Genomic DNA, 13,104 nt, shown 5'->3' on the forward strand with positions numbered 1-13,104 from the left:
AGTCACTAGGATGAGACAATACTTAGTAAGTGGAAATATGCTATTACTAGTGTGTGGCAGCTGAGTTATTCATTCAAAATACTGAAATAATACTGTAATATGAGAAAACTGGTAAACTGTATAGAATATATATCTATCATGTAATCTTTAAAATATAATTGTGTATCCGAGTTTGCTATCTAAAGGTACTGCTAATATAATAATATAATTGTTGATGTGTGACATATCTGTACATAGGAACTTCTGCTATACCCTGGGATCTGTATATCATGATATATCCCTTGATGATAGGGTTGTGCGACCCGTAGGCTGGATTTACTCTAGTCGGCCCTCCAAGTAAGTCAATCTCTATCCTCCGCCAATCTGTAATGATCTATGTAGATCCTAACCCACTGTAATCACTTTGGGCTATCTCAAACCTCTGTCATCGTCTAACTGGCTACCTCAACCCAGCATGTTGTGGAGACTGCAAATCTCTCCTAGCACGATTAGACGGAATCCACATGCTATCTAAGTCATGTGGTTGCACGTGTCTGAAACTAGCAACGGTACCGTGCTCTGCTGTAAATATATCTGTATGTAATTTCCACATGGATCTGATATCGTGTAATACTGTATACATATATATATATATATATATATATATATATATATATATATATATATATATATATATATACTCATCTTACTGCTTTTAACATGATTTCAAAAACAACCATAACACTGTAGTTCTGAGCTGTATTATCTGAGATATTTGACTGAAATATATATATATATATATATATATTATCTGTCTGTAACATCTATTTTTTTCTATCTATACTATCTGTAATATCTGTATAAAATATCTGTATATAATATATGTATACTCTGTATATAATATTTGTATGCTCTATATATAATATCTGTGTGCTCTATATATATAATATTTGTGTACTCTGTATATCTACTGTAGCATCTTGATGCTATCACTATATAATCTATCTGAATAAACTGTCTGAGTGTTATGGTTTAGAATTCATGTTTTTCTCTAGAAATACTATAAGTCTCATCATTGCTAATAATCTGAAATATCTGAATATCGGTATATCTGTAATACTATAAAATCTATATATATATTGTACTATAATAAACTCATGCCACACATTTGAATAAACACAGTCTCATGCTCAATTTCTGTAATTATAATATAAAAATAATATTCAAAATTCTCTGTAAAAATAATATGATCTACATGCTTGTAAATACTCATTCATAATAATTTGTATACATATTAAAACTGCTAGCATAGCATATTTCCTTTACCTTAATTTTGAAAAGCCCCAACTAAGTTCTAGCTCTATACCCGCAGCGTTCCTAACTCAACATCCTGAAAATAATATCCCAAAAAAAAAAAACATCAGTATTTTCTTACCTACAACATTTATTATAACTACAAGGAAGGCATAATCTGAATAAAATACTTTATCTTGGATTTGGGATGAATTTCAAACCAACTTTCCCCACGATCTGCTCCAACAGACTTGCAGAGAACTTTGTCAGGAGGGTCGTGGTGGCCTCAAATCTTCAATCTAGCGAGAAATGGGGCTAAGATCGAAGAAAGAAGGGGAGGGGGTCGTGAGGGAGAGAGAAAAAGGTTTTTGCGCTGAAATTTCTATCAAAATTCTGAGTTTCAGCTATTTATAGGGGTTGATTTGTCGACGAGACACGTCACCTCGTCGACGAGTCGTGTAGAAAGTTCGTCGATGAACCTGTACCCTCGTTGATGAGTTTCAGTCTGCTTTAAACCCTCTCTTGGTATCTTCTCGTCGATGAGATAGGTCTTCGTCGATGAGATCCTGAAGAGCCCTCATCGACGAAACCCATGTGTTCGTCGACGAGCCCTGTAGAAATTCTTGGGTTATTACATTCTCCCCTCTTTATAAAATTTCGTCCTCGAAATTTACTATCTGTATTACCTTTTATCATCCCATGAAAACAAATGGTCTACTTATTTTGTTTCTTACTCTCACTTATGGAGGAGGAATACCGTGGTTACATGCATGATATGTTATCAGGGTCTGGCCAATACTGCCTATGTCCCTGCCTCAGCTCGCAAGCCCTAGGATTATTACTATTGCTCACTTAACGGGTGGAGCGGCACCATTTACAACCAAATGAAATCCTTAGGGCTGACCTCAACCTTTACACACTCTCCTTGTAGGGCAAAGAAGACCCTAATACAACACCTTAAAAGGATGGTGCACCTACCTTTCCTATCCGAGTCTAAGCAAATATGAGACTATTAACTAGGGCTAGTCTCCCTCTTCAGGCCCACGTCTAGAATACAAACGATATAAAAATTTACGTACAATGAAATGCTTCTTATACAAGTAGATATGCACGAGGACTAATCAATACACCTCAAACATATAGAAACTATAAGCTTTGTGCAATATGTGTGGTAAACACTCAATCTTATGTTAATATTCAATCAAGCACAAGAGTGTGTTTTCAAACAATTTTTGAAACAATAAACCAAATTATTTCTATCACAAGTATTGTTTCAAAGATCTGCAACAAGTGTTATAAAAAATATCTCATAAAATAATTTTTCAACAATCTAGCACAAGAGATATTTGTAGTCAAAGCTTGTAAAAATATTTTTCTTCAAAAATCAAAATACAAGCTTAGGAGTCTTGCAATACAAATGCTAAGACTCACAGGCTACTAAGTTTTCCCCGCACAAAGATTATTAATTAAACCCGAGGGGGGGGGGGGAGGAGAACTTTTGCTAAACTCTCAATCAAAAAATCAATCACACAACTAAACACAATGAGAGTTATAGCTTTGTAGGATCTCTCAAGTTATACTCACTCAAAAGATTTTGTAAGGGAATAGCAAAAGGATGAGTATTAGGATTCGAATTTGAAGAAATAACTCTCAAAAATTCAGAGAAAATTTTTCTAATTAAAATCCCTAATCTCTTTGTAATTTTTGCAAATGAAGGTATATATATAGACTTAAACAAAAATATAACCGTTAGGAAACAAAAGGTATTATTAAATTTGTTTAATGAATTTTAAAACCAATTTACCCTTAATTAACCCAAGTTGCCGCATTTAAAATTAAGCAACTCGAGAGTTTCGGTCGCCCGAACTCTAGGTTCGGTCGCCCAAACACTCACAATAGGAAAATACAATTTTGAAGTTTAGGTGCCCGGTGAGATTTTTGGGTGGCTGATCCAAGGTGATTTTTATTCTATCCGAGGTTAGGCCACCTGGTCCTAAGTTTGATTTACCGAACTCATATGTTCAGTTGCCCAAAGGTATTTTGAACATAGAGTTCAAGCACTCGAGTTGGTGCAAAAGGTGAGCATACGAGTTCGGTTGACCGATGACACTGAAGTCCTTTTTGGTTCGGTTGCCCGAAGTCATGTCAACTATTTAACCTTTCAACGGTTCAGTCGATCGAGGTGTTTTGAACACCAAGGTTCGGTCGCTCGAAACCTCACTATATTAGCCCTTTAAGTTATGGGTTAATTTAATTAATTCTTCTAATAGCATATGTGATTTTGGAGAGTATCCTAAGTGTAAGTGCAAGGACCTAGGGTCTTTCTAAGGTCTTTTGAGTCAGTCGAAAAAATCTGGTGTATCCCTGAGGTTAATCTATGGTCTTGAGCTTTTAAGTTCCCATCATGCATGATATGCAGATTATTACAGACCGATTGATAATTAATACTACAGACCTCTCCTACTTTACTATTATAGACCCAAATTGAACATAATATGAATTACAATAAACAAAAATTCAGGGTTTTTGTTCGTCAAGTTGCCTTATGCCATCATATGATCTTACTAATATGATCTTGCACACAAACTTGGCAAACGTTAAATACCAAAATATTTGTCATGATCAAAACGGGATATGACCCATAAGGTCAACATACACTCACACCACATGCTTTCTATATAAGAAAAAAGGACACATTAAGTTTGAATGTATATTAAAGAGAAAGGGTGTGAAAATTAGACAAGTTTAAAGAATAAAAGAAACATCACTTGCTAAATCATCCAAACCCAAGAAAGTATGGTTACCTAGATAAAAAAACCACTTAATCCAATTTAAAGAACATTGAACTAGTTGAATTGTAGAAATCTAAAAGAAGAGTTTATGAGATATATCAAATAAATACAAAATGTCATGGTTGGCCAAACATCAAGAAGCCTTGGAGTGTTCGAAGCTTATCTTCAAAGATCAAAGAAGTCATATGCCTTAAAAGCTAGTTTGAAAAGACAAATTGAGGCCTGATAATATGATAAATCAAAAGAAGGAAGAGTACATGTTAAGAGAAAAGAAAATATTCAGAAGGTTAAGGACTTCAGGTGACTGAGTCTGGATGCTCAAGCGACTGAACACTGTATATTGAAGGCTCAGGCACCTGAGCCAATAGACCTTAGGCGACTGAGGTGCTACTACCTATTGATATTTCAAGTCTGAAAATCTTCAGGCGCTTGAAGTCACGCGATCTATATATTTAACACGCTAAAACCCTAACTTTAGGCTTTTGACTCCTGCTTCATCACTCACTCGAAGCTCCAACCTTTAGTCTTGCTTGCTTCCTCACTCAAAAACCTTCGAATCAAAGCTCCAAACTCTTTCTCCTACTATCTTTCTCTCATAATCTAGGGTTCCATTCTCCAAAAAAACAATGAAGCCTCGCTCAAAGACCACAGTGAACTGAGGATCTTCTTCCGGAAGGGATGATAACAACATCAAGCAATGGTTAGTCACTCCCCAATCTAAGCTTCGTTATTGTTCTACTCACCGCTCTATGGACCCAATCTTTGGTAAGGTGATCGACACCACCTTCTTTCATTTCGAATTCTTTGAAATATTGCCTATGTTTAGGCATATAAGTTGGAAAAATTTTATTGTTTTCCAAGCCAAAGGCATGTGCCCTAACCTAGTCAAGATTTTTTATGCCAATATGATTCATGGCGAGAATGTTCTAACCACTGAGGTTAGAGGCAAGAAAATTGTTTTGACTCATCAAATTCTAGCTCCCATTTTGCACATCACCCTTAGTGAATTCGAATGTCCAACCTTTGCTCAATCTTGGATTCTAGAGCAAGGCTTCACACCTGAAGAGTTTTTACCTCTGATTATGGTAAATGAACCCATATATTTTGGTCATCCACCCATGTATAAGCAATTGAACCTCCAGGCCCAAATACTTCATAAAATCATCTCCAACAACATCCTACCTAAGCTTGGCTCCTACGATCATCTTTCCTATGTTGATTGCTTTGTTTTATGGTGTTTACTAAAAGTAAGAAATCTTGATCTTTCTAGCCTAATTTTAAAATGGATGTGGAACAAGTTGGAAGCCACTCGTGTCACTCATCCTTATGCAGGTGTGTTGAACCTAATTTTTGCTCAGCTTGATATTACCACACCTTCTAAGTTATTCATCAAATGTACTTATTATGACCTCTTCACCTTGACAACCCTCAAAACAAATGGGCTATGAAAAGCACGATCAGGGTTGGTTCTTGAAAGGAGGAAGACCTCAAAGAGCACCAGCAGTTGTACCTCCTCCTCCTTGTCCAGCTCAAGCCCATGGACCTCCTACTGATACGCATTCTTGTTTTATTCCCTTTCATCATGAATTCTCCACCTTTAGCAAAGACATGAGATCAGGACTTCAATCCCTTCGGGAGGATGTATCTTCACTTCACACCACCTGTTCATCACTTGATCAGCACCTCACCCATATTGAGAAGCATTAGGCTAGCTCCTCCCGTGGTGTTGATCATATGGACACTAGTTCTGCTCCTCGGAGTGATGATGGAGAATCTAAGGAAGGCAGTGACGAAAGTGATGAAGAGGAAGGTGATGAAAAGGAAGGTGAAGCTAAAGAAGGAGAAGATGATGATAATGTTGATAGCTGATTTGTTTGTCACTTTGAGTTGTATTAAGCACTATCTTTGTATTAGCCTTGTTTTATGTTGCCTTGTTTGTTTTTATTTTCAATTTAGCTTTACCTCTATTGCTTGTGACATGTTTGTTTTTATTTTCAATTTAGCTTGTAACCTCTATTTCTTGTGACCTTTTGTAATATGACTATGCTCTTAATATGACTATGCTTTTAATGTGCTAAAACAACTTTGTGTCTATACCCCTCAATTCATTTTGAATGATGTAAAATAGGGAGAAATTTTGAGCAAACATGAGCTAACATGAGAAAGCAATCAACCATCATGAAAAATAAGAATATACCATATATATATATATATATATATATATATATATATATATATATATACATATATATGAAGCATATAAAATCTTGGCATATAGCAAGGGGGAGTAAAAGCTAAAATGATCAAGAAAACTTAATAAAAGCATATATGATGACCACTTTTGATTGTGACATTTTGATTGTAAACTATTTTTTGAACTTACTTATACTTGAATTCATCATTTTTTTCATATTTGTTAAAAAGACATGCTTATTGTAAGGGAGATCCTTTTCAAAGGATCTCTCATCTTTGCTCCTTAATTATCATCATCAAAAATGGGAAGATTGTTGGCCTAACATGGCTTTCGAATCTCGTTTTGATGATCACAAATGAAGGTTGATTTAACATGTGTTATTAAGTGATGATGTTTCAGGAATGCTAAATTGACAAAGTTCAAAATATCAAAAGAAATGCAAGTTCAAGATCACCAAGGACCATAAAGCCACAATCATCTTCAAAGTGATCCAAAGGAAGCTCAAAATGACTAAAATGATCAAAAGCATGTATGACTCACTCTAAAAATGAGCAGTTGGGAAGCTATCCCAAGTATAAGAGTTTAGTCGTGTATTACTTAGCCCAAAGGCCAAATCATCTCCTTATGGAGTGGATTTTAATTCCAAACTTGTGTAATTCCAAAAGAAATTAAGAAAAGAAAAATTTACTGAACATAGTTCAAATTCAGTTTCCTGGGACTTTTAAGGTTTTTGCAATAGAATTTAAACTCTAACTAAAAATTAAATATGCATGAAATAACTTAAATAAATACCAGATTCAATGCCAGAATAATGAAAGAACTAAACCCTACAATCATTCAACTAAATAAAAATATTAACTTTAAACGTAAACCCAAGCAAGAATACACTCAAAATAAAAACACCAACTTTAATAATAAACACACTCAAAGAAAATAATTAAATCCCTATAAAAACTTTAAATAAGAAGAAAAATTGAAATTAACATTAATAACGCTCAAACATGAACTTAAATGCAAGAGAGAGAGAGAGAGAGAGAGATTTAAACAGAAATTTATCTAGTAAAAAGAAAATTTTTAAATTAAACAAACTATTTTTAAACAAAAATTAATCCAAATTTTGAATAAATTAAAAACTTAATAATAAAATTAATTTTAACAAATTTGAGTTCAAAGAAAGAGTGAGATGAGAGAGTAAGGTAAAAGAGAGAAGAGAGAGACAGATAGCCAAAAATCTGAGAGAGGCCGAGAGTCTTCTACTGTTCTGTGCACCGCCACCTCCCGCTGCTCCCTTTTTCCACCATAAACCTCCTCCTCCATAAAATGTCCTATTCCCCCACTAATATTTTACCCTAACCGTGTCTCCCCTTAAGATAGGTGCATGGGCCATTTTTTTTGTGGCCCAAGACTCCTTTTTTCCTTAAGCACTACACACGGCCCAACGCAACAACTTCACTTTCAAGCCCAATTCTGTCCTAGTAAACGTTCGAATTAGAAAATGACTATTTCACAATGAATTGTAGATATCTTAGTAATCTTTCCAATGACACTTGAATCATATCACTACAATCTCAAGTCAAAGAGTTATGATTAAAATACCTAAATACGTTCAGACTGTCTCCTAGAGAATTTTGGACTTGGATTGTTGCCCACTTTTTATTGCATGACACAGATTCATGTGCATGAAGCCCACATAGTCTTCTCACACGGCACCCGGTTCTCTTTTATGTCTCCTTTAATTTAAAAAATTATCACATTGCATAGCACGGATTATTCAACCAAGACCACCCTAGATCAACTTATTTAAAAACCAGTTGTGAATACATCTGAGGCATTAAGTGGTTGAAGAGTCTTCATACGTGGATAACATGTGTCGTGTCCCTGACCTTTTTTTGTATTTGTGTGAAGCAGGTATTAATCTTTCACTTCATTTGCCTTTTTTTTTCTTATTCTTTCTTCTGCTTATTCTTCAATTTCTATCTTTTCATTGTCAATTAGGACAATCATTACACTTCTTTTATTGTCTTTATACTATCAATGGAAATTAAGCTCGAACAGTAGTCCATGAACTAAGTCTATCTCACATTGCATAGCACGGATTCTTCAATTTCGTGCATGGCTTGTCATTTGCAGGCATGTGGCCCACGGTTCGGTCTTCAAGATTTGGCTTTATGCACATGAGCTTGATTTGAACTCTAGCTCACATACACGCACGTACATTTTTAATCTTGGTTTTAACGTCCAAAAAATATCCTGCAATAATAAATTACCAAAAATTCGTAAATTATCAATTAATGATCCAAATATTGTAGTTTAAGCTCAATGTTAAATTATTGAACATAATTAAGAATTTAATTAAAAATATAATCTTTAATGCATGATTTTAAACACCTAATTACACAATTTAGATGTGTAATCACACCCCCCCCAACTAACGTTTTGCTAGTCTCTAGAAAATAACGTGAATGAATTCTAGGGTGGTATCCACAAATATTAACTCCAGCAAACATGAAATGAATGCACATTCGACACAACCATACCGTTTCGCATACTGGAATATCACCAAATTTCACACAAGATCGTCATATACAATGCACACAACTCTGAAGTAAGTCATTCGTGCAAGTTTCATTATTATATAGCAATTAAGAATAGTATACTCACATGAAGTTAACCAGCAATACAATTCAGAGTTAATGTAGTTATATAAATTCAAGTATAAACAGACGAAGTCTTGAGGTATGTGTAATGTGTATGACTTGTTACACCCAAGATACCAGTAGACACCTACAAAACGGTCGTTTTGATTTGGCCTAACTGGTATACCCTAAAAAACACTCAAAAAAGATGGGTTCACTCGTCATATGTGAGGAGGAGTGTCGCGATCAAACATCCCACATATTTCAAGAAACAAATGCTAAATGAAAGGAGTGGACTAGTCTGAAAAGGATCTTGCCTATTTGTGAGGTGTTAGGTCCTTCACCCTAACATCTTCTCACCTACTCGCGATATCCAACCAAGACCACCCTAGATCAACTTATTCAAAAACAAGGTGTGAATAATCTGAGGCATTAAGCGGTTGAAGAGTCTTCATACGTAGATAACATGTGTCGTGTCCCTGACTTTTTGTTGTATTTGTGTGAAGTAGGTATTAATCTTTCACTTCATTTGCCTTTTTTTTTTTTCTTATTCTTTCTTCTGCTCATTCTTCAATTTCTGTCCTTTCATTGTCAATTAGGACAATCATTACACTTCTTTTATTGTCTTTATACCATCAATGGGAATTAAGCTCGAACAGTAGTCCATGAACTAAGTCTATCTCTAGGGGTGGTTCAACTTTCACATATTGAGTAGGTTACAAGACCTAGGTTTCTATCTCCCTACTAGATGTCACCTCTAGGCTAGCAAGTCAAAAGCCAAGACTAGTGTACAAAGAATATCCAGAAAAAAGGGAAAGTTGAGTTTCATGAACTCTAAGTTGACGTCAAAACTCAAAAGAACGATAAATGACTCAACAGTACATCACAAGGTGTCATAGTCGTCACGGGCATTCTCACAATGCTCACAAGGAACCCAAAGTGCTACTAGTCACGTGAACGTGTATTTTCAGTGTCATGTGATGTCATGTAAATACAAGAGTTTATACAGTCAAATTAATACAAATGAACTACTAGTCAACCTATATAGAGTTACAATTCCTAGATTAGCCATATAAAGAGAAACTACACATAAATAACCAACTATACAGCTTAAGTGTGTAACTCCTAGGTTATATGCAAGTATGTAAAGGATATCAGTCAGTGTTAATCATGGCCAAATCATCCATATTTAATTTTTTTTTCAATGTCATTTATCATCCCTCCCAACTAAAGTGGAACATTGTCCTCAATGTGAAAGCATAGGGGAAATAGAAAAGATGTGCACAGGGGAAGTGGAGCACACCTGGGTGGAGAAGTAAAGGGAAAGAAAAAATGAAACTAAGGAAAAATGTACCTAAAAATAAACTAAAAATAAAGCAAGGTAAAACAAAATGAAAAGATGGGAAAGAAAAATATCACAGTCTGTCTGGCGGAGGCCCTAGAGGAATTTCATTTGGTGGGTGCAGGTCTATAAATTGAATCGACGAGTCTCAAAATTTGACTCGCCACAATGAATCAGTCTTGTCACCTGCACAAAATTTAGCCTCAAATAAATCAATACGTTCTAAGGTACCAGACAAAATATGTGCAGACTTCCTTCCTTGTTTTAACAAGAAAGGATCATTATTCAGCATATTTTCCAGGAATTTCACTTCTTTAAGAACCGGTCTTTGAGGCAAAGTTGTCAGAGCAGTTACCTTTGGTTCTTTAGAGACATCAACATTAAAAATTTTATCTAGTTCCTTGAAAATTAAATTCTCACCAGTCTGCTCACCCTCTTTATCAGGTGTACCCATCACCTTACCACTGCGGGGATTCACATTAATATTGCACTCCTTGAAATTTAATCTAGTAAGGAGTGATTGTTCCACGACTATCAATCTCCAAGGGTAAGGTACCACAGGTTGGTACTCCTCACTCGTCTCGGTCTCCACCTTAACTTACTTCTTCAATTTTGGGCTCGCTTCCTTTGATTTTTATTTGACCTCATCTATCTCAGTTGTAACATCAAGTGTCGGGACAACTGTTTGTCTGTTGATGAGTAGCTTAGGTTGGGAAACATCTTTTCCACTTCTCGAAGTAATAACAGCCTCCGCAATCTCAAGGGAAAAATTATGTATTTGTTGTTGTTGGTGCTGGTATTCTTGAGGATTAGGCTGAGGTTCTACCATAAATTCCCCTTTTTCTAAGATATCTAACTGCATACACATCTCCTTAATGGTGTACCGTAATTCATGTATAGAATGAGTGTACTGATTGTTAGTTGTGACTTGAATCTACATGAATTGTTGAAACATAACTATCATCAAAACATTTCTTTGCTAGAATAGGAACTAAATTTTGTTGAAATCACGGAGGTGGTAGCTCTGAGAGACATGTTGCGGCTGATACTGCAACTATTGTGGAGGGGCTGCATAAGATTGAGAAACTTGCTGATACCGTGAGGAAGATGGCCTAGACTAATCATTCCACCATGAGAGGTTCGGGTGATTTCTCCATCCAGGATTATAAGTGTTTGAGAATGACTGATTTTGGGATTTGTTGACCCAATTTACTGATTGTACCTAATCCGATCTACTCTCTTGCCAAACTAGTAGTAAATGACAATCCTGAATTCTGTGGTCTAAGGTCTCACAGATAGAGTAATTCTCAGCTTTCACTTTTTTTAGATTTCATAAACTCTAGTTTCTTAGACAATGCAGCAACAAGAGCCTGTAGACTAGTTTCCTTTTTGACCTCGTATCTGCCTCCACCACTGATCATTTTGAGAGGTTGTGCTGCCATTGGTGCTCGTTCATGTCTTGTGTTCCATTGTTGGACACTCTCAACTAAATAATTGAAGAATGATAAAGCCTCATCTAGTTCCTTGCTGAACAACTCCCTGTTGCACATAGTATGGACAAACTGTTTACATTCAAGGGTTAAAGCAGTATAAAAATAATTCACTGCTGAAGAACTCCTGTTGGGCACTCTTAGCTAAATAATTAAAGAATGATAAAGTCTCATCCGGTTCCTTGCGGAAGAACTCCCCATTGCACCAGCCTAGACAAACTGTTTACATTGAAGGGTTAAAGTAATATAAAAATAATTCACTAACCTCCAAGATTCGAATCCGTGATGTAGACATATATTCATCAGTTCTTTGAATCTCTCCCAGCAAGCTTAGAATGACTTGTAACCTTTTTGCATGAATCGTCTGATCTATTTCTACAAAAATTGAGTTCTCTGTGAGGAAAAAAAATTTATGCAGAATTTCGTTTTGCATATCAGCCCAACTAGAGATAGAAATAGGCCTAAGAGAATTAAACCATGTTTTAGCCTTGTCTTTCAATAAAAAAGGAAATAGACACAATCTAATTGCCTGATTAGTAGCAGCCCCATCTATGAATGTAACACATGCAAGCTTAAAATTAGTTAAATGCTAATACATATTTTCACACTCCATCCCATAAAATTGAGGTATCACAGATATCATTCGAGGCTTAATGTTAAAGTTCTATGCATTCTTAGGCAATACGATGCAAGATGGTTGTGTGGTTCGTGTGGACTGCAAAAAATTCATAAGCATGCGTGATGCAGGTGCAGCCATATTTTTCAAAACTTAATTTTTTACTCTTTTTTTTTTTTTTTTTACATGAGAAAAATTAAAATAATGGGATAAACACTAGTTTGAAACTAAAACTGACATTCTCCGGTAACGACGCCAAAAACTTGACTCATTCTAAAAATGAGCAACTTGAAAGTTATCCTATGTATAGGAGATCAATCATGTAATACTTAGCCAAAACGTCAGATCATCTTCTCAGGGAATGCATTTTAATTCCAAACTCATGTAATTCCAAAAGAAATTAAGAAAATAAAAATTTTCTAAACATAGTTCAAATTCAGTTTCTTGGGATTTTTAAGGTTTTTGCAATATAATTTAAATTCTAAATAAAAATTAAATATGCATGAAATAACTTAAATAAATACTTGTTTCAATACCAGAATAATGAAAGAACTAAAACCTGCAATCATTCAACTAAATAAAAATATTAACTTTAAACGTAAACCCAAGTAATAATACACTCTAAATAAAAACACAAACTTTAATAATAAACACACCCATAGAAAATAATTAAATCCTTATAAAAACTTTAAATAAGAAGACAAATTGAAATTAACAATAATAATGCTCAAACAAGAATTTAAATGCAAGAGAGAGAGAGAG

The sequence above is a fragment of the Malania oleifera genome, chromosome 4 (genome assembly GCF_029873635.1).
Source record: "Malania oleifera isolate guangnan ecotype guangnan chromosome 4, ASM2987363v1, whole genome shotgun sequence".
Taxonomy (NCBI): domain Eukaryota; kingdom Viridiplantae; phylum Streptophyta; class Magnoliopsida; order Santalales; family Ximeniaceae; genus Malania; species Malania oleifera.